The 23,026-nt window shown below is 41.7% G+C and overlaps 1 long non-coding RNA gene across 1 annotated transcript in view; it reads right to left on the bottom strand.

Annotated features, from left to right (window-relative positions):
- Positions 1–292: 292 nt before the first annotated feature.
- Positions 293–23,026, bottom strand: part of LOC132210431 (uncharacterized) — a 37,008-nt gene continuing 14,274 nt past the window's right edge. Inside the window, exons 2-3 of the long non-coding RNA XR_009446543.1 lie at positions 14,432–14,551; positions 293–628 (exon numbers count right to left, since the gene is read on the bottom strand). This is a non-coding gene — a long non-coding RNA (uncharacterized LOC132210431). The remainder of the gene's footprint in view (positions 629–14,431; positions 14,552–23,026) is intronic.

Consider the following 23,026-nt stretch of genomic DNA (forward strand, 5'->3'; position numbering starts at 1 on the left):
TTTTTCCTTCGCAGTTGCGGTCAGACCTGCTGGGCTTTTCCAGCAACTTTGTTTTTGCTCCTAACATACATTTTATAATATGCAAGCTGTGACACGTGCAAACCAATGTACAGTCAAGTGCCAAAAAGAAGAATATAGTAGAGAATTAGAACACATCAACATCCATTTTAATAGGAAGAATCAGAAGGCAAGCTATTACTTCAAAATAGAAGAGCAGCACAGAAGGATCTGGGTATCCTTGTACACAAGGGCTGAATCTTACATACATGTCCCTGAGAGGTCTCCCCTCAGCACACTCCAGAGCTGACCAGGCCCAGTTTGAGTGTGATCAGTCATTTATTTCCACATTCCATAGTTTGGATTTCCATCACAATAAATGAGACAGCGAGCGCTCTTCAGGAAATGGTTTCCAGCCACTGCGTGTACATGTTAGTGAGGCCCCACACATCCAGATCTTCTTCCTAATAGCTCTTTCTGTGACACCCACAGGTTTTGCATCTCCCCAGGTTTTCCCACAATGCATCTATATGAGGCTGGATCTGTCCATCTTTCCTTCCAGACTCTGGCATTCGAGACGATCACACCGAGTGCGGTCACACACTGTCCTCCCCTTAAAGGCAGGGTGCTCCTGAAAGTGGAAGAAAGTCCCTTCTGCATCACAACGGCCTCTCAGCATCTCTTTCAGAATCAACCCAAATCACATGCCTCTGCCAGTCATCTTAAGCTAGCCAAAAACTCCTGATTTGGATTCCCTGGGTCTTGGACGGTTGATTAAAACCAATAGCGCCTCAGAATTAGAGGAGGGTGGTGTTGTAATACTCCTTAACCAAATTCATCAACTCTTGAAAAGTTTTAGTATCTGGTGCTTCAGGGAGAGTTAGGCTCCTAACAACTGTAAATGCTGTGGGACAACAAGCAGTCAGAAGACATACTCATTGTTTCTTTTCTGCCCCAATGTTATTTGCCTGGGAAAAATAATGCATTCTTTCCACATACTAGCTCAGTTTTTGATGGCACGATTGAATGAGTCAAACCTCCCAAATGAAGGCATGCCAGATATGCTTGCCCCAACTCAAAGACAACTATTGTCAGCAAATTTTCTTCCGTAGCAGTGATAATGGGAACTGCAGATGCTGGAGAATCCAAGATAATAAAATGTGAGGCTGGATGAACACAGCAGGCCCAGCAGCATCTCAGGAGCACAAAAGCATCTCTCTGTTGAAGGGTCTAGGCCCGAAACGTCAGCTTTTGTGCTCCTGAGATGCTGCTGGGCCTGCTGTGTTCATCCAGCCTCACATTTTATTATCTTTCTTCAGTAGCATATTGCTTTCTTTCATCACCACTAAAATAACTGCACAGAGGTTTAATATCCCATCACCAAATCACTCCTAATTTACATGAGCACTGTATGTGTGACTAGCTTGCTTAGTCTCAGTCCCTAGAGTGAGGAGACTTTCTGAGGCTCCTGTTTATATCAGTCAGCCAGGGCTCCTGATTGGCCCAGGTTAACAGCCACAGTCAGGGATCTCATACCCAAAGAGATCTACCTGGCCAATCTCATTCCAGTAACTACAATAGATTTTTGAAATAACAGGGAGTTGAGACCTGGGACAGATCAGTCATAAGTTCATTGATTGGCAGGGCAGGTGTGATAGGGAGAATATCCTCCTTTGCTCCTATTTCTTACGTTTAATTATGCCTGGAGGTTGCATTAACAGTATCAACTAACGCTATGCACCGAATCGCATTCAGATGCGCTGAGTGTAAGCCTGATTTAAATTAGAAACGTGTTCATAAGGATAAGTGATGAATGATTACATGTGGAACATTCTACTGAAGAAACAACAATGAAATCAGAGAAACGTAACTTTTTGTGATTAAATACCAAAGAATTTTAATGTTAAGCTAATATTACATTCAAAAGAAACAAATCAGGAGTGGTTTGATTTGTTAGTTTAAACCTACAATCTTCTGATTTAGAAATGAGGGCATTACTAACTGTGTATTTAATACTGATTTGGCTTTGTTGTTATGAAAATGATGTTTTAAGATGATAGCAAAACCACCATATGAAACAGGGTCAAAAACTGCATGCAAAAAGCTTTATATCTAATCGGCACTCTAAGATTGTGTTGTAACATTAACATTATCCTTTGTTGTGTCTTTCAAGTATGCAAAATATTTCTATTTAATATCTTGATAAACTTCATTGAGCCATGTACAAAGTTGATTCACAATGTTGATACTAGCACAATTATAACAACAGGGGAATGTTGCTCGGGCTGGCATCCACTAGAAAAGAGAAGACTGTATTAGAATTGTGCAAAATATTGAAAGAATAACTATTGAATGTTAATTGCCCATTAACTGATGAATTAGTGGCAAGGTGCTTTAAGAAATCAAAGTAAGGCTGGAAGGGTTATTAGAATGTGAATGATTGTGTCAGAATATTGAACACTATTGAATATTGTGAATAATCACTCATAATTATTAAAATATGTAGTGAAGGGGTGTGAGAAAAAAAAAGAGATGGGAGTGTCATAAAGCTAAAACCAGAATGATCTTTTATTGTGTTGACAATTTTCTTTTATTCATGGGATGTGGGTGTTATTGGCGAGATGGCAGATAAGAATCAATCACATTGCTGTAAATCTGGAGTCACATGTAGGCCAGACCAGGAAAGCACATTGGTTTCCTTTCCTGGCCCACATTAGTGAATCAGATGGGCTTAGTTTACCTCGACAATAGTTTTGTGGTCATCATTAGACTCTTAATTCCTGACATTTAAAAAAAAATGAATTCAAATTCTACCATCTGCTATGGTGGGACTCAGGCCCTTGTCTCTAGAGCATTAACTGGATCTTTGGACAGTATAACAAAGTCTTTTCTCATTCATTTATCAGCTGTACATAATACCATTTTTCCTTATGGTCAAATAGTGGTAAAAATGCAGACAGTTCCAGACTAGAAACGGTTTGAAGGTGTATGCTGAAAGGTCCGATAGATCCCCAGTGTTCATTTCTCCTTGTGATTAAGAAGCTTTCTGAGGTGAATAAGTCTAAGGGAAAGCATGCTTCTATGAAAAGAATCGGCAAGAACATTTTTAAGCAATCCCTTCGAAAAGTCAAGGAAATAAGAAATTTCTAATGGGTATTTTTATAAATTAATTTTTTTACTGACCTTGGTTATGTGGATAAATAATTAATTATATTTCATATAATATAGCATGTAAGACAGGGTGAAGTAACTCATTAACATTAATGGTCATCGGGTTACAGTGTATCCTTTTATAGTCAGGGCCAGTAAATACATAAAATAGAAAGAAAAACTAAACAGCAGTTGTATTTATCTAATAAATCAAAATTCTGCAGGTGCTGGATATCTGAAATAGAAACAGAAGATGCCGAAAATTCACTAGCAAGTCGTGGACCTTCTGTAGATGGAGAAATAGAGTTAGCGTTTCAGATCAATGACTTTACAACAAAACATTTCCGGTGAAAGATTGCATACACAAAAAGTTGGGTTGAATTTTCCAGCCATGCAAAGATGGGAATGGATGTGGAATTTAGGTAATTGGAAAGTACATAAGAACATAAGAACTAGGAGCAGGAGTATGCCATCTGGTCCCTCGAACCTGCCCCGCCATTTAATAAGATCATGGCTGATCTTTGAGACTCAGTAGGAGGGAGAGTGAACTCAGAATGGCCCTTGAAGTACTCCTGCTATCAGGTTACTTTTCCAGGGGTTAGCTGTAAAGCAGATCAACTTCTTCTCCATGGAGGCATGTAGCAATTGGAGCTATTGAGGGCCCAAAGAGTGACAATTTTTGCAATTGAGACTGACGAAGCACCAGCACCATGAGAAGACTGTACAAGTTCACTCATGGCAGTCTCCCAACAACTGGATGCAGAGCAATCACAGCCAGAGACTCCGTTACCCAACAACAAAGGCACAGGTCTCAAATGTCATGAGAGCAACTGAAAACAATTGTGCAGTTTCCATCCCACCATGAAGGCTGTGCTGGCTTCAGCCTCATTATTTGAAAACATCATCAATGTAGGTAATTGAAAGTGCCTCCAAATTGACGTAGCCACACACTTATTTGCCAGCCTTTGCAGCCCTGCCCATCCTTCCTGCATGGCCTGCCAACTTGATATTGACATAAGTCTATCCGATTGGGTGGCACTGGCAAGCCTATATGGACTCAGATCAAAAATGAGGCGTCCACTAGAAATTCCAGTCCTTTAACTGTTGTTTCTCTCTTCATAGATGCGATGAGACCCACCAAGTATTTCCATCACTTTGTGTTTTGATTTCACTTGTCAAACATTTTTAATAGTGTGAAACATCCCAAGATGTATCACAGGAGTATCATCAAACATTTGCCAAATGATTGCATCAGCATGTATTAGGACAAGTGAAATAAATTTTAACTTACATAAGCAAATGACAAAATAAAAAGATTTAAACCTCTGTAAAACCACGTAAAAACCTCTGAGTGTTGAATAACATTTTCTATGTATGTTGTGTGTTATAAACAATCCTGGACCTCATCCACTGTATCTATTGCTCCTGATGTGGTCTTGTCTACATCAGGGAGACCAAACACAGACTCAGGGGCTAGTTAGTGGAGCATCTGTGCTCTGCACTCACCAACCAACCCAACCACCCAGTTGCCATCAACTTTAACTCGCACCCCACTCCCCCCCACCACCGTTCCCCTGGTGACATGTCCATCCTTAGCCTCTTCCACTGACAGAGTGAGGCCAAACGTAAACTGGAGGACCAACGCCTGATATTTCATAGAACGTAGGACACAGAACAGGCCCTTCGGCCCTTGATGTTGCACCAACCTGTGAACTAATCTAAGCCCCTCCCCCTATACTATCCGATCATCTTCCATATGCTTATACAAGGATTGTTTAAATGCCCCTAATGTGGCTGAGTTAACCACATTGGCAGGCAGGGCGTTCCGCGCCCTTACCACTTTGAGTAAAGAACCTGCCCCTGACATCTGTCTTAAATCTATCACCCCTCAATTTGTAGCTATGCCCCCTTGTACAAGCTGACGTTATCATCCTCGGAAAAAAACTGTCACTGTCCACCCTATCTAATCCTCTGATCATCTTGAATGTCTCTATTTAATCCCCCCTCAGCCTTCTTCTCTCCAATGAGAACACAGCCAAGTCCCTCAGCCTTTCTTCATAAGGCCTTCGCTCCAGACCAGGCAACATCCTGGTAAATCTCCTCTGCTCCTTTTCCAATGCTTCCACATCCTTCCTGTAATGGGGCGACCAGAACTGCACACAATATTCTAAGTGAGGCTGCACTAGCGTTTTGTACAGTTGCAGCATGACATCACAGCTCCGGAACTCAATCCCTCTACCAATAAAACCTAACACACCATAAGCCTTCTTAACAGCACTATCAACCTGGTTGGCAACTTTCAGGGATCTATGTACATGGACACCAAGATTCCTCTGCACATCCACACTACCAAGGATCTTTCCATTGACCCAGTATTCTGCCTTCACCTTGGCAGCAACAGCCCAATGGCCTAAATATTGACTTCACCAGCTTCAAAATCTATCCACTCTCAACTCCCAACTCACCAATCCACTCCAAACTTCGCTCTGACCAACTACAATAATCGCCTTCCTGCATTCACCTATCTCCATCTTACCTACCCTTCCCCCAGCCCTACCCCCTCACTGCCCCCCACACACACCAGGTCTGACGAAGGGTTTCGTCCTGAAACATTGACTTCCCTGCTCCTCGGATGCTGTCTGACCTGCTGTGCTTTTCTAGTTCAACATTTGTTGACTTTAGCTTCCAGCACTTCCAGTCCTCATTGTTTCCTAGACAAATTGCATTGTTTTTCCTGTAAGACATCATTGCACAAAGTTGAAACATTCTTTTTTTACAATATTTCAATATTTTTAGAAGATTCCATTCACTTTCCTGCTTCAAAAGATAGCTGTTAAACCCAAGGGTTTTATGCTATTGCTGCAAGATGGGTATGCAAGTATAGGGAGAGTGAACTCAGAATGGTTCTTGATATACTTCTCGTTTGAAGCAACTTTTCCAGGGGTTAGCTGTAAAGCAGGTCAGCTCCTTCTCCATGGAGGCATGTAGCAATTGAAGGAATAATTGAATATTCAGGTATATGATACAGACGATACAAATGATAGAGGTTTATAAAACCAAGAGAAGTACAGATAAGCTAAATAGCCAAGAACTTTTCCCTTGGGTATGGGAATTCGAAGCTCAAGGGCATAGGTTTAAAGTGAGAGAGGAATGATTTAAAATGGACCTGAAGGGCAACTTTCTCACACAGAGGGTGGTGCATGTATGGAACAAGCTGCCAGAGGAAGTGGTAGAGATAGATACAATTGCAACATTTTAAAGACATCTGGACAGGTACAGGGATACGAAAGGCCAAACACAGGTAAATGAGACTAGTTCAGTTTAGGAAACCTGGTCAGCCTGGACAAGTTGGGCAGAACAATTTTTGTCCATGCTACATGACTCTGTGACTTTATAAACAGTAAGTCCTGGCGTGTTGCGTGGATAGTTGGCATTGTTGTCAAACCAATAGATCATTTTAAAACAAACACAAAGATGCGAGAGATAGATAAAAACCCAGTTCAATCTACTTAACTGACAACAGTAACTCAACCAGGCCCCAACATTTTAAACTGTTGGCTGTAAGCCACAAGCTGCTGATGAAAAGTAGCGAAATCCAAATAAGTTCTACAGAATAACACAGAATTGGACATTTGAGTGTTTTTAATGCTGTTCTTTTGATCTTTAAATTACTAAAACAATTATTTCAAACATGGTTCATTATTAGAACTGAAAAGATTTGTCTCATTGTTTGGTTTCATAAACATTTAAATGCGCTTAATTTGGAAGTTTTTATATCTACTTTAATTAATAATATATATTTCTTCATTTAATTTATCGCGAAGTATTAGTCAGACAATGACACAATGTCAAACTAACGTACTTGACAGTTGGTACAAGACTTTTACAAAAGGCATGTAGGCCATTCAGCCAATCAGGCTTTCTTGACTATTCAACAAGATCATGGTTGATACATTTTCAAATTTCATCCACCTATGTTGGCTCCATATCCCTTAGTGCCTTGGCTAATAAATTCATAGCACTCATAAATATACAACTATTGAGTCAGCTAGCATTGACGAATTATTGACTGATTTACGCCTTTCTATTGAGTTATCTAAGGTGTTAATAAGTTTTACAAATACTTGAGGCCACATTACGATCCTAATGGCCACCGTTAATCACTTCTAATTTCAGTATATACCCATTTTCTCTGCCTTCTACAATGTAACAACTTTCATAAGTTGCTCTCGTTTTTATGAACTTTAATTTTGCCTAACAGGTTCTTATGCAGAACCTTGTCATATGCCTTCTGGAAGCCCCTATAAAATAAACCATTTCTCCGTCAAAACAAAATCTTGTCTCTGAGTTAACTACTCTTTGCAAATCCATGTTGACTCTCTAATCAGCTTAAACCTCTCAGTGCCCAGCCTCTCTCTAGCCTCAATGACAGAATTCAATAACAGCCCCACAACAGGTGTTAGGCAAATCGATCTACAGTTTCATTGTTTCTCCGTCTCAATTTCTTAAATAATAAAGCTAATTCACAATTTACCGATTTAGGGCCAATTGTTGATTTGAGAATATATGTTAGGTCATGATTGAAGTATCTTTAACTTTCTCACCTAAACCCTTTAAAATTCTGGCAATATTTAGTGCCACTTAAATCTTCCATAACTGGGTTTTGCTCAAGTTTACTTTGGTGAATCGTTTGATTTGTTGTTTGTTCCCCAGGAATGTCAGACACTTGATTCTGTTTGAAAGCTACCAGAAAACAATTAATCAATTAACCAAGCGGTTATTTTCACCTGCAAAATTGCTTACATCTGTTTTTAAATGGCGAGCAGTATCTTTTGCCTTAGTACTTGTCTGACATCTAACATTGAGTGTGCAAATATTTCTTCCAACTGTATACTGGGGAGACTGAAGCCATGTTTTCCTTCCACAAAATGCTATTCCCTGCCCACTGATTCTAGGATTTAAAAAATTAACTATTTTTCTAATCAACCTGTTAAGAGATGCTATTACACACTTCTGGACAAGGTGGGACTTGAAGCCTCTCTCAGTCCAGAGGTAGGGAAAATACCACTGCACCATAAATGGGCCCCCTACCTACCGATTCTATACCTCTCTGTCAATTATCTGAAGCTGAACCAGGCTGTTTGCAATTGGTGTTGTCCTTGAACCTGAGCTGAGCTTCCAACCACATATGCACTTCATCATCAAGACTGCTATTTCCACATCCATAGTACTGCACATCTGGCTCATTACTCATTACTAAATCTAATACAGACTGCTCTCTTGTTGATTCTCTGACAACAGATTTTCTCCGGTGTTACTCATTACTTAGAATAGTATGGTGATTTATATAGTTGCAATAGTTCTGCACAGCCAAGCTCATTGAAGAGTTGCACATGACAACACCAAACATTATTCCACCAAATGACAAAATTCTACTAAACATTCAAACTGTCTCTGAGCCTAGTTAGGTGCATTAGTTTGCAGTAAAATCTCTTCTTACGGGCGGTGACACAGACAGTAATGCAATATTCAACAGGCTGTATTATTTCCTCTTTGTAAAATGATTGACAGGCAACTAAAACTATGCCCAGACTTCACAGCTTGAGCTGTACAATTAACAATGGTCCAATCTAATCTTTGCTTGCAATCATTCCTGCGGGCAGCACAGAAATCAGGAATTTGTCAGATTTCTTGATACTATACATGGCTAATTTTTCACTTGGACAATCATCACACTCAGGTTATTATTGACTATTGGAAAATAAACATTAAACATTATAAAAGCTGTCAAGATACTGAAGACAATCTTTGTGACTAAACTAAAAGAGGTCAACTAAAGGTGTTATAATTTATCCACATGATTGGGGCAATTTATCTTGAGGCAATAAGTAACAGCTCCTTGGCTTTGGCTCATTCATCAAAGACATTGTAACATTACTGCTAATGTGCTATGCTCTCTAGCTGTTAAGCTATAGTTAGAATTAGCTGAAGTATGGATGATAGTTGGATATGATTATTAAGTCGTGACCAATTTTGAAACACTGGCCAAATTAAAAGCCTTTTCTTAATGATATGTATCAATAATGAAAATGTAAAAACTTGCAGAGTAATAATTTTAGCAGAGTCATAGAGTCATGGTGTCATACAGCTTGGAAACAGATCCTTTGGCCCAAGTGGTCCATCCTGACTAGGTTTCCTAAACTAAACTGGTCACAGATGCCTGTGTTTGGCCCATATCCATCTTGGCCTTTCCTATCCATTTATATGTCCAAACGTCTTTTAGATGGTGCACCTGTACCCACTTCTACCACTTCCTCTGGCAATTCATCCCACATACGAACCACCCTCTGTGAAGAAGTTACCCCTCAGGTCCCTTTTAAATCTTTCCCTTCTCACCAGAAACCTATGCCCTCTAGTCTTGGACTCTTCTACCCTGGGGGAAAAAACCTTGACTATTCACCTAATCTATGTCCCTCTTCATTTTATGAACCTCAGTATCCTACGCTCCAGGTAAAAAAAGTCCCAGTTTATCCAGCCTCTCCTTATAACTCAAACTTTCCAGTCTTGGTATGATCCTTGTAAATATGTTTGAACACTTTCCAGTTTATTAACATCCTTCCTTTTGCAGGACAGAAGTGTAAAGATTACATTTGCAGCAGCAAAAATTAATAGATAATGGTTTTATTTCTGGACTAAGGATTATGAAAATTTCTATATTGGCATTAGCTCAGGAAAAGTTCTGACAACAGAGGTTGACACTATGCCAAAAACAGTGATATACACTTGGATTTTCACTAAGTTGAGATGTTGTGGGAGTCCTTAACAAATGGTACAAAAACAGAAGTTGCTGGAACAAACCATAAGACCATAAGACCGTAAGACATAGGAGTGGAAGTAAGGCCATTTGGCCCATCAAGTCCACTCTGCCATTTAAATCATGGCTGGGCATTTCAACTCCACTTCCCTGCACTCTCCCCATAACCTTTGATTCCTTTTGAGAACAAGAATTTGTCGATCTCTGCTTTGAAGGCATCCAACGTCCCGGCCTCCACTGCACTCTGCGGCAATGAATTCCACAAGCCCACCACTCTCTGGCTGAAGAAATGTCGTTTCATTTCAGTTTTAAATTTACCCCCTCTAATTTTAAGGCTGTGCCCACGGGTCCTAGTCTCCCCACCTAACGGAAACAACTTCCAAGCGTCCACCCCTTCTAAACCATACATTATCTTGTAAGTTTCTATTAGATCTCCCCTCAACCTTCTAAACTCTAATGAGTACAATCCCAGGATCCTTAGCCGTTCATCATATGTTAAACCTACCATTCCAGGGATCATCTGTGTGAATCTCCGCTGGACACGCTCCAGGGCTAGTATGTCCTTCCTGAGGTGTGGGGCCAAAAATTGGACACAGTATTCTAAATGGGGCCTAACTAGAGCCTTATAAAACCTCAGAAGCACATCGCTGCTTTTATATTCCAACCCGCTTGAGATAAACGACAGCATTACATTCGCTTTCTTAATTATAGACTCTACCTGCAAGTTAACCTTAAGAAAATCCTGGACCAACACTCCCAGATCCCTTTGCACTTCTGATTTGCAAATTTTCTCACCGTTTAGAAAATAGTCCATGCCTGTATTCTTTTTTCCAAAGTGCAAAACCTCACACTTATTCACATTGAATTTCATCAGCCATTTCCGGGACCACTCTCCTAAACTGTCTAAATCTTTCTGCAGCTTCCCCACCTCCTCAGTACTACCTGCCTGTCCACCTATCTTCGTATCATTGGCAAACTTCGCCAGAATGCCCCCAGTCCCTTCATCCAGATCATTAATATATAAGGTGAACAGCTGTGGCCCCAACACTGAAACCTGCAGGACACCACTCGTCACTGGTTGCCATTCCGCAAAAGAGCCTTTTATCCCAACTCTCTGCCTTCTGGCAGACAGCCAATCCTCAATCCAAGCCAGTAGCTCACCTCGAACACCATGGGCCCTCACCTTGTTCAGCAGCCTCCCGTGAGGCACCTTATCAAAGGCCTTTTGGAAGTCTAGACAGATAACATCTACTGGGTTTCCCTGGTCTAACATACTTGTTACCTCTTCAAAGAATTCTAACAGGTTTGTCAGGCACGACCTCCCCTTACTAAAACCATGCTGACTTGTTTTAATCTGACCCTGCACTTCCAGGAATTTAGAAATCTCATCCTTGACAATGGATTCTAGAATTTTACCAACTACCGAGGTTAGGCTAATCGGCCTATAATTTTCCATCTTTTGCCTTGATCCTTTCTTAAACAAGGGAGTTATAACAGCAATTTTCCAATCATCTGGGACTTTCCCTGACTCCAGTGACTTTTGAAAGATCACGACCAGAGCCTCTGCTATTTCCTCAGCCACCTCCCTCAGAACTCTAGGATGTAGCCCATCGGGGCCAGGAGATTTATCAATTTTTAGACCCTTTAGCTTTTCTAGCACTCTCTCTTTTGTAATGCCTATCATACTCAACTCTGCCCCCTGGCTCTCCCTAATTGTTGGCATACTACTCATGTCTTCCACTGTGAAGACTGACGCAAAGTACTTATGAAGTTCTTCAGCTATTTCCTTATCTCCCATCACTAGCCTTCTAGCATCAATTTGGAGCAGCCCAATATCTACTTTTGCCTCTCGTTTGTTTCTTATGTATTGAAAGAAGCTTTTACTATCATTTCTAATATTACTAGCTAGCCTACCTTCATATTTGATCTTCTCCTTCCTTATTGCTCTCTCTGTTATCCTCTGTTTGTTTTTGTAGCCTTCCCAATCTTGTGATTTCCCAGTGCTCTTGGCCACTTTATAGGCTGTCTCTTTTTCTTTGATATATTTCCTGACTTCCTTCGTCAGCCATGGCTGTCTAACCCCACCCCGGATAATCTTTCCTTTCTTTGGGATGAACCTCTGTACTGTGTCCTCAATTACACTCAGAAATTCCTGCCATTGTTGCTCTACTGTCTTCCCCGCTAGGCTCTGCTTCCAGTTGATTTTCGTCAATTCCTCTCTCATGCCCCTGTAATTACCTTTATTGAACTGTAACACCATTACATTTGATTTTGCCTTCTCTCTTTCAAACTGCAGACTGAACTCTACCATATTATGATCGCTCCCTCCTAAGTATTCTCTTACTTTAAGGTCTTTTATAAAGTCTGGCTCATTACATAGCACTAAGTCCAGAATAGACTGCTCCCTTGTGGGCTCCATCACAAGCTGTTCCAAAAAGCCATCCTGCAAACATTCCATGAATTCTCTTTCCTTGGATCCACCAGCAACATTATTCACCCAATCCACCTGCATATTGAAGTCCCCCATGATCACCGTGACCTTGCCTTTCTGACATGCCCTATCTATTTCCCGGTGCATCTTGCACCCCTGGTCCTGATCACTGTTAGGAGGTCTGTACATAACTCCCATTATAGATTTTTTGCCTTTGTGGTTCCTTAATTCCACCCACACAGACTCCACATCTTTTGACCCTATGTCATTCAGTGCCGTAGATTTAATTCCATTCTTAACTAACAAGGCAACCCCACCCCCTCTGCCCACCTCCCTGTCTTTTCGATATATTGTGAATCCTTGGATGTTTAACTGCCAGCCCTGAGCTCCCTGCAACCATGTCTCTGTGATGCCTACCACATCATAATCATTCAAGAGGATTTGTGCTGTTAATTCATCTACTTTGTTGCAAATACTACGAGCATTTAGATAAAGTGTCTTAATGCTAGCTTTCTTATCATTATTAGAAAGTTTGGAAATCCCAAGATGTCTTAAACTATCCTTCCTTTTTGCTGTATTCCTAGTCTGCCTCGAGCTTAAACCTACCTGTACACATGCTATCCTGTTGCTTATCTTTCCATTTAACTCCATACTCCCTGTCTCTTTCACTTTCCCTTCCCCCCGACTCAGAAGTTTAAAGTCCTACTGACCACCCTATTTATCCTTTTCGCTGGAACACTGGTTCCAGATCGGTTCAGGTGGAGACCGTCCCAACGGTACAGATCCCCCCGGTTCCAAATGCCCCATGAAATGGAATCCCTCTTTCCCACACCAATCCCTTAGCCACGTGTTTACTTCCCTAACTTTCTTATCCCTATGCCAATTAGCACGTGGCTCGGGCAGTGATCCGGAGATTATGCCCCTTGAGGACCTGTACTTCAATTTCCTTCCTAGTGCTTGATAATCCCTGAACTGCTCCTCTACCCTAGCTTTGCCCATGTCGTTAGTCCCAACGTGGACCACAACAACTGGATCCTCCCCCTCCCCCTCCTGCTCCAATATCCTTTCAAGCCAGTCGGAGATGTCCCACACCCTGGCACCGGGCAGGCAACACACCATGCAGGACTCCCGACCCGGCTTGCATAGGATACTATCTGTCCCCCTAATAATAGAATCCCCTATAACAACTACCTGTCTTTTTGCTGCCCCTCTTGAATGGCCTTCTGCACCACGGTGCCGTGGTCAGCTGGCTCACCCTGTCCACAGCCCTGTTCCTCATCCGTCCAGGGAGCAAGAATCTCATACCTGTTGGTCAAGGTCAAGGGCTGAGGCTCCTTTCCTGAACTCGGAATCCCCATACCTGCCTCACTTACAGTCATACCTTGTCCCTGAACACTTTCTGAATTTGAGTTATTTAATCTACCGGGTGTGACTGCCTCCTGAAACAAAGTGTCCAGGTAACTCTCCCCCTCCCGGATGTGCCGCAGAGTTTGAAGCTCAGATTCCAGATCATTTACTCTGATCCGGAGTTCTTCCAGCAACCAACACTTGCTGCAGATGTGGTCACTGCCATTCACAATGGGATCAGGCAGCTCCCACATCATACAGCTACAGCACATCACCTGTCCAGCCATTACTACTTATTTAGTTAGCTTTTACAACTTATGTATTAAATGCTTTCTAGTACTTCTCTGCTGCACTCTTTTTCAATTAAGCAATTAAACTTTTAATCAATTCCACAATACACAAGGATATAAATTGAAAAGCCTTACCTTAACAACACACGAGAGTCCTTCTCGGTTAGAGCTCCCGCTCTTTCTGCTGCTGGAACAGGAATGGAGGACTCTGCCGGTCAAGGTAGGCATTTGCTAATCTTTAAAGCAGAGACTCACCCACCTGTAGGCCTCTGATCGACGCTCCCGCTCTTCCTGCTGTGAGTCTGTGGACTTTTAATTAGGTTAAAGGAGGAGGGAGGAAAGGAGGCCCTGCTGTGTAGGACCTGGGGCTTCGAGGTAAGTGCTTAAATAATGGTCGCTTACGTTCCCAACTGCCTCTCGGCTCCAACTTCACTTCCGCCCAGCTCCCGACGCTCTCTGCTGAAGAAAAGACCGCTGGCTTCGAGGTAAGTGTTTAAACAAGCTCAGCAGGTCTGGTAGCATCTGTGAAGAAAAATCAGAGTTAGCGTTTCGGGTCCAGCGACCCTACCTCATAACTGATCTTACCTTGAAAAATGGTGATGGATTCAGTATTCTAGCATCCCAACTCATTCATGGGCTTTCCAAATTTTAGGAGGTGTTTTAAGGGTGTGGGCTGATTGAACCTCCATTGCAGAGATGGACATGACCCAGATTCAAATTTATTTCAGTTGGATTATTTATTTAACAAGTCACAATTCGTAAAACTGCAGAGATGTTATTAACCATAGACTGCAGAAGGGAATTTTTTGAATGGTGAATTTAAAAGGTCCTCCTCGTCCCCTTGCTATGCCAGGCTAGGGTCCCAATCGTGTTTAATGCCTTACATTTGGTACTTCCATGACCATTGATCCATCATACAATGTAGAGATCCAATGAATTCTACACTGACAACATAATGTGGAGGTGCCGGTGTTAGACTGAGATGAACCAAGTCAGAAGTCACACGACACCAGATTACAGTCCAACAGGTTTTTTTGAAATCACAAGCTTTCAGCACGTAGCCCCTTTGTCAGGTTAAGTGAGAGAGAAGCACACAGGCACAGAATTTACGGGCAGAAAGATCAAAGGCAGAGAGATCAAAATGTCACGTAACTAATGTGAGTGAAGTGTCAAATAATAACTCTCTGTAGGTGGCCAAGAGTGTTGGATGGCACTAGTAAAGTGTCAACAGCTGAATAATAAGCAAAGGGATGGCCTTCAATTAAGTGAGGCAGTGCGATAAATACGAAAAGATAGAAATAAGGTGGTGCTGGAGAGAAACCAAATAGCTGGAATAACATAATAGGTATGAGTCACATGCTGAGGGTCTAACCAAAGTGATAAGTAACCCAAAATTGTACAACTAATTAAGGTAGAGAGATCATAGCAAGTTATCAAGATGATGATGTTGAAACAGGACAGTAAAGGAGATTTTACAGATACAGAACAGTGCAGTGGGGTCACATACAGCCAATACAAACCCAAGATCACAGTTGTGGCCATCATCATGGGTACAGAGCTTGGCTATCAGTTTCTGCTCAGCGGTTCTGTGGTTGTTCATCTCAAAGGCCGCATTTGAGGATGCTTACCTGAATATCAAAAGCTAAAGTGTTCTCTGGCTGGAAGGGAACATCCTGCTGGCAATTGTTGTGTGTGTCCACGCTTTGCAGCATCCTTGCCTTCAGCATATGAGATAGACAACATTGGCTGACTCACAATTGTGTCTGCCATGTACATGGTGGGTGATGTTCTCACGTGTGAAGGTAGTATCTGTTTGTGAACTGCCATGTCTTGCACTGTTGTGTATCTATGAAATCTTCCTTGCTGTCTTGTTTTGACACCATCACCTTGATAAATTGTTATAGTTTCTCTACCTTAATTAGTTTGTACAGTTTTAGATGACTTATTACTTTGGTTAGACATTCAGTATGTGACTCTTATGTTATTCCAGTCATTTGGTTTGTCTCCAGCAACACCTTGTTTTTAAATTTTTGTAATTATCTCTCTGCCTTGTTTAATCGGATTGAAGGTCATCCCTTTGCTTGTATTCAGCTGTTGACATTTTACTCACACCATCATTTTTGATCACTGTCTAACATTTTTGATCACGGCTTATTATTCGACACTCCACTCACACCATTTGTACAATCTTTTGGTCTTTCGGCCATTGATCTCTCTGCCCTAAATTCTGTGTCTCTGTGCTTCTCTCTCACTTAACCTGATGAGGGGGCTACGCACTGAAAGCTTGAGATTTCAAATAAAACTTTGGTCTATAACCTGGTGTTGTATGACTTCTGACTTTGATAGTGACAACAGTGCATAGTAGGACCCTGACCATGCTGCTGCTGGTGAAGAATTCCTTTAAAACATCAATTTATACTTCTCTTCCAATTACTGACTAACCTGCTGTGCACTTGCAGCATTTTCATTTCTAATTTATTATTTTCAGGATGTGGGCTTCATTTCATCTTGAAAATATATTTATGGAAATTGGAATTTGGAAATGGGTACCACATTAAAGGGAGTTTTGGCACATGCCTTGTGTGCTGTAAACCATATTGAAGTGGAATTTCCTGAATATTTTACCCCTGTTTTATGAATAATGTGTTGCACAAGAGTGATGTGATGCCATATGCGTGAGATTAAGAGGCCCTGGGTTCAGCTCCGAACAAAGTTGCAAGGCTAATTGAACTTGAATGATTCAACCTTTATCAGTGACAAGCATATTGTATATATTTTGGTGTTCACATAACCATATGCATCTATATTCAAGATCAGAAAGGTACATTTGCTGCATGTTCTTAAATAACATTCTAACCTTACGATGGCTTCTTACTGGTTCTTCCGATTACAGATGAGCCTAGGATGATTCTAGTTCTGTCACAGATAACCATTCAAAGCAGAATCTACAATTGCATCCACCACAGAATAAGGTATATTTTGTGAATATCCACTTTATGCAAAATGTTTGCCATACCTTCAAGTGTTTTACAAATTGGAAAGATTCCAACTGCCAAATTGTAGTGTAAACAGGGAATAGGTGAAAGGAGAAAATGTTTTTGTTACATTGTTATGAGTTGCGTCTGCCTTCTACTTGACAGTCTGCTATATCATGTGTCAAGTATATGGGCCATTTTCAAATCTTTACTTCCTACTTTTCTTTCATTAATTTAATCTTTTTCATGACCTTTACAATATCCTCAATCACAAACCAGTGTAAATGTATCCAGTGAATCAGTTGCAAGAATTAGACAATTGTGCTTCCTTCTCAAATTTTGTTGAATCTTACATTTACCAGCTAAATGCAAGGTGCATCATAATTTTTGAGTTTTCGTCACAGCCAGGCCTAATGAGTTTTCTTGTTGTATCTCCCTCATGAACTACCTGTGGTGTCCTTCTCACCTGATGCCAGCCCCATTTCACCAGCACAATTCCCAGAACAACTGAACACTGAGTATGCCAGAAGGGATCCCTGTACCCACGCCACCTTTAAAAGCCCTTCATGCACTCAGACAAGCACTGTCAGTCCGTTACCATCCTGCACAGTTACTGACATTTTCCATGGACATCCAGATGGGGTGAAATCTTCACACATTGTGAGCAGCAACCTCGATTCTTCCCCAGCACCAACACTGAAGGCCATGCCAGTCAAGTCTGAGGCTGCCACACAGATTAGAGAAGTCTGTGTGGTCCAGCACTGTAGGAAGAAGGTAAATTAATTCTCCACTCCACCAGAGTAAGGGGCCATTATTTTCTCTCTGATATTTGACAGCTACTCTATCCTTACTACTGTAGTCGCATCCTACCCAGCCGCATGCTTGACCACTCTCACTATTGCCTGCAACATCGTCCCTTGCTCACTCTTACCTACCCTAACCCCTGATATCACTAACCCTGCAAGCCCCGTGTTGCCAATCCATTTGCATGGGGTACCTCCCGACCTGCGCCAACAGTATTAACTGTGCCACCCTCTTGACCTCCTGTAATACCAGCTTCTCTCTCTCTTTCATGCTAGGAGGAAAACAACCCACAGATTGCCAGAAAGGGTTGAGTAGGCTGCCCGACATTTTGGGCTTCTCACTCCTTATGTGAGGAGCATTCTGATTCTGGTTGTCCCCAGTGATCGACTGATTGTGCCCAATTCCCTCAGCTGGCATCAAGGGGGCCAATTGACTGTAGGGTTGACTGTAAACTCACCTAATCTACATATCCCTGAAAACTCTGGGCAATCCACCTAAATTGCTTATCTTTGGATTGTGGGGGCAAACCACGCAGGGAGAATGTGCAAACTCCACACAGACAGCCGCCCAAGGGTGGAATTGAACTCGGGTCCCTAAAAAGCAATAAACCCCCTTAATTAGCAATTCACTGCTCCCTTGCGAGAACTCATCTTCCCTCCTCCTGCTGTCACAGGTAGCCTCGCTGTACTTCTTACTGGTTCTACCACAAATCTCACTTTAACCCTTATCACTCAGGCCCTTACAAAATTCCCCTCATTTAGTTATTCTATAATATGTCATGTGTTCAGGACACTTGCCATTACATCATGGCCAGTAGAAGAATTGGATATTTGAAAATCATCATCATTGTTATTCTGTTGTCAGACAATGTGATTTAAGAAATGGGACTATCTGAGCATAAGTTAAATGATTGTTTCGACATTTTTGTTCAGATAGAATGATTTTATGTTTAGGTAGCATATTTCACATGTTCAGGAGGTGAAGGAGTAGAGGCAGCAGAAGGGCTTCCAATAAATTATCAATGTTTCCTAGTTATGTGGGAGGTGCAAAAAGACTGACGTGTGGATATGTCGCAGCCTCATTCAAGAAATAACATACAGTTAGCTTTCTCTGTCCCTTTGGCATTTCCCTCTGTCCTCTTCAATCTCCTGACAATCTCTCATGTCAATCAGCCCTCTCCTCATCTCTCTCGATATTCCTGTTCTTCTCCAGATCTTTGTCCCGTTCAGAATCCTATCCTACCCATGTTCTCTTGCCTAACAACTTCCTTTACTTACCTGCTCCTTCTCCTTTCCCAGTGCACATCATACACCACATCATAACCCTTTCCTAGGTCCCCTTCCCATTATGATTCTCCTCTATGCATCCCAGTTTCCTTTCTCCATTCCCTAGAATCCTTCAAACACATAATTTTATTTCCATTCTAAACTATTTATTTCTCCTAATCCACTTTGATCTGAACACTGAAGTTAATCTCCCTTGCTTTTCCTAGCCAGGTTTGCTATTAGCAGCCAGTGTGGATGCTTTGTTTGGAAAGCTACAAGTTCCAGTGAGCCTTCAATCCTCACAGTATGTTTAAGACAAGCGAGACTTCAAATGGCTACAACTTTCCATGAGTCTACTTTATTCATTAACTGGATGAGGACGTCACTGGCCAGGCAGCATTTGTTGTCCACCCCTAACTGCCTAGAGGACAGTTAAGAGTCAATCACATTGCTGTGGGTCTGGAGTCACATGTAGGCCAGATCAGGTAAGGATGACAATTTCCTTCTCTAAAGGACATTAATGAACCAGATGGTTTTTTTCCCGACAATCAGCAGTGGATTCATGGAGATCCTTAAATTCTTAATTCCAGATATTTCTACTGAATTCAAATTCCACCATCTGCTGTGGCGAGATTTGAACCCAGGTCCTCAGAATGTTACCTGGGTCTCTGGATTTACAGTCCAGTGATAATACCACAAGACCATTGACTCCCTGAAATTATTAAGGAGTTTGCACTCACCAAGTTTGGAGGAAGACATTAATCCAGCAGGTACATGCTTCATGAGTGCATTGGGATTTGTGAAGATAGATATTTCCCATTTTTGACAAAACATGATTGCGCTCATAAACATAATTTCATTGGGCTGTCGTGTTGATGAATATTCATGGCATGCTCATGATGTTTTTTTTAATTCACTCATGAAACGTGGGTGTTGCTGGCTGGGCCAAAATTTATTTCCTGTCCTTAGTTGCTCTTGAGAATGTGATGGTGAACTGCCTTCTTGAACCACTGCAGTCCGTATGATGTAGGTTGACCCATAATGCCCTTAGGGAGTGAATTCCAGGATATTGGCCCAGCAGTAGTGGAAGGAATGCCAATGCATTTCCAAACCAGGATGATGAGTGGCATGGAAGGGAACTTACACTTAGTGTTGCTCCCATGTTCCTGCTGTCCTTGTCCTTTGGGATGGTAGTGGTTGTGAGTTTGGGATGTGCTGTATAAGGATTTTTGGTGAATTTCTGGTGGAGGGAGTGGATGCTTATGGATGTAGTGCCAATCAAGCTGGCTGTTTTGTTCTGGATGATGTCAAGCTTCCTGAATGTAGTTGCAACTGTGTTCATCCAGGTAAGTAGGAGTATTCCATCACATTCTTGACTTGTGCCTTGAAGATGGGGGTCAGTTTTTAGGGAGTCAGGAAGTGACTTACTCACTGCAGGACTGTAGACCTCTTACTTACTCTTGTAGCCACTGTGTTTATGTGGTAGCATAGTTCAATTTCTCGTGAATAGGATCCCCAAGATGTTGATTGTGGGGATTCATTGATAGAAGCATGATTGAATGTCAAGAGTGTGATGGTTAAATGTCCCTTCATGGAGATGGTCCTTGCCTGGAAACTGTCTGGTGCAAATGTTATTTACCACTTCTCAGCCCAAGCCTGGAAATTGTCCAGATCTTGCTGCATTTTGACATGGACCGCATTAGTATCTGACGAGTTACAAACGTTCTCTTTATTCATTTAGGGGATACAAGTGTCACTGGATGAATCACCTGTTCTTACCCATCCCTAATTGCTCAGAGAGCAGTTAAGAATCAACTACATTGCTTTGGGTCTGGAATTACATGTAGGCCAGACCAGGCAAGGATGGCAGATTTCCTTCCCTAAAGGACATGAGTGAACAAAATGGTGTTTTCCTGACAATTAGCAATAGTTTGATGGTCATCATTATACTTTTATTTCCAGGTTATTATTGAATTCAAATTCTACCATCTACAATGGCAGGATTCGAACCCAGGTCCCCAGAACATGAGCCAAGTCTCTGGATTAATAAATGTTGCTGAACATTATGCAACCTTTGGTGAACATCCTCACTTGTGACCATGTTTCGGAGGGAAGGTCGTTGATAAAGGAACTGAAGATGTTTGGTCACTACCATGAGGACTCCTGCACAGATGTCCTTGAGTTGCAATCTGCACTGATCATAACTATCTTCTGTTGTGCTAGATATGACTCGAACAAATGGAAAGATTTTCCTTGATTCCCATTAACTCCAGTTTTGCCAGGGCCTTTTTGTTGCCGTACTCGGTCAAATGAGACCTTGATGTCAAGGGCAGTCACTGTCACCTCATCTCATTTGTCTATGTTTGAACCCAGGCTGTAATGAGGTCAGGAGCTGAGTAGCCCTGGAAGAATCCAAACTTGGCATCACTGAGGAGGTTATTGCTGAATAGGTATTGTTTGATAGCACCAATTGGTCCAAAGGATTCCAGCCATAGAAGGCAGAAGTTGGTTTTCAGATATCTTTCTATTCTGCCCCGTTAGCTCTGATTTACTTCCTGATGGAGGAGCAGCACTCCGAAAGCTTGCGATTTCAAATAAATCTGTTGGACTATAACCTGGTGTCATGTGACTTCTGACTTTGTCCACCCCAGTCCAATACTGGCATCTCCACATCGTCACTTGTAATTGGGCCTTTCCCATCTTGAACCACATTGGATTTCCTATGTTAGGAAAATTACCATGGGTCATTATGGTGCACTGCAGCTATGATCTCCAGCTGGTGTATTGTGTCCAGTTCTGGGAACCACACTTTAGGAAAGATGTGAAGGCATCAAATGAAGTACAGAAAAGTTTTTTTGAGAATGGACCCAGGGATGAGGAAATTCTTTTACCTACGGAAAAGCAGGGAGTGTTCTCTGTATGGAATGGAAGTTTAAGAGAAGATTTGATAAAGGTGTTTAACATCATAAGATATCTTGACGGAGTAGACAGTAGGAAATGATTTCCATAAGTGGAAGGATCAAGAATCTGACAGTACCAATTGAGAACAAATAGCAAAACAAGCTGGAACAAAACGTATTTACCTAGTGAATGGTTAGAATCTGAAATGCATTGCCTGAGATTCTTGGAAACCAATTTAATTGAGGCTTTCATAAAACAATTGTATAATTATCTGAAGAGAAAGAAAGGCTACAGGGTTAGGATGGGAGAGTGAGCCTGAATGAGTTGCTCTTGCAAACCCTGCAGCAAATGAATTACTTTTGAAAAGCAATTGGTGTTTCAAACGTGTATGTCGTTGGCCATTTTCACAAGATACCACAGATCCACAATCCCACATGAGGTAGACCAGTTTTAATCTATTTTGGTGATTTTGGCTGAAGCATTCACATTAGTCACATAACAAAGGAAGTTCTTCAAATATGGAATCTTTTGAATATTTGACTATTTCACTGGCTGTGATACATGTCGATGTGCAAGTGCTGCAGAAATGTAAGTAGACTCAGAACCCGGAATATGGAAACATATGTCATATCTTTATGACATAAAAGGCATGTAATGAGATCAGGAGCTGAGTGGCCCTGGTGGAACCCAAACTGGGCATCACTGAGCAGGTTATTAAGCAGGTGCTGCCTGGTAACACTGATTGGTCCAGGAGACCAATGGAAAATGGAGATTGATTTTCAAGTATCTTTCTATTCTGCCCAGGTTGTCTCTGATTTACTTGCAATTATGCCTTTTGCGTCTTGAAACAAGTTGGATCCCTAAATGCAAGATCAGCCAAGAACTATACAGTAGCTAGAAGCTTTTCCTGAATATGCTTACATTCCTAACCACTGACCACATCTCATTCCTTGCCCACTGTCTGTATTTTATCCACATTGTTTGCAATATCGGTGTCATACTAGACCCTGAGCTGCGTTTCCAAGCCCAATACCTTGTGTTATCACCTCCCA

This window comes from Stegostoma tigrinum, chromosome 12 (genome assembly GCF_030684315.1).
Source record: "Stegostoma tigrinum isolate sSteTig4 chromosome 12, sSteTig4.hap1, whole genome shotgun sequence".
Taxonomy (NCBI): Eukaryota; Metazoa; Chordata; class Chondrichthyes; order Orectolobiformes; family Stegostomatidae; genus Stegostoma; species Stegostoma tigrinum.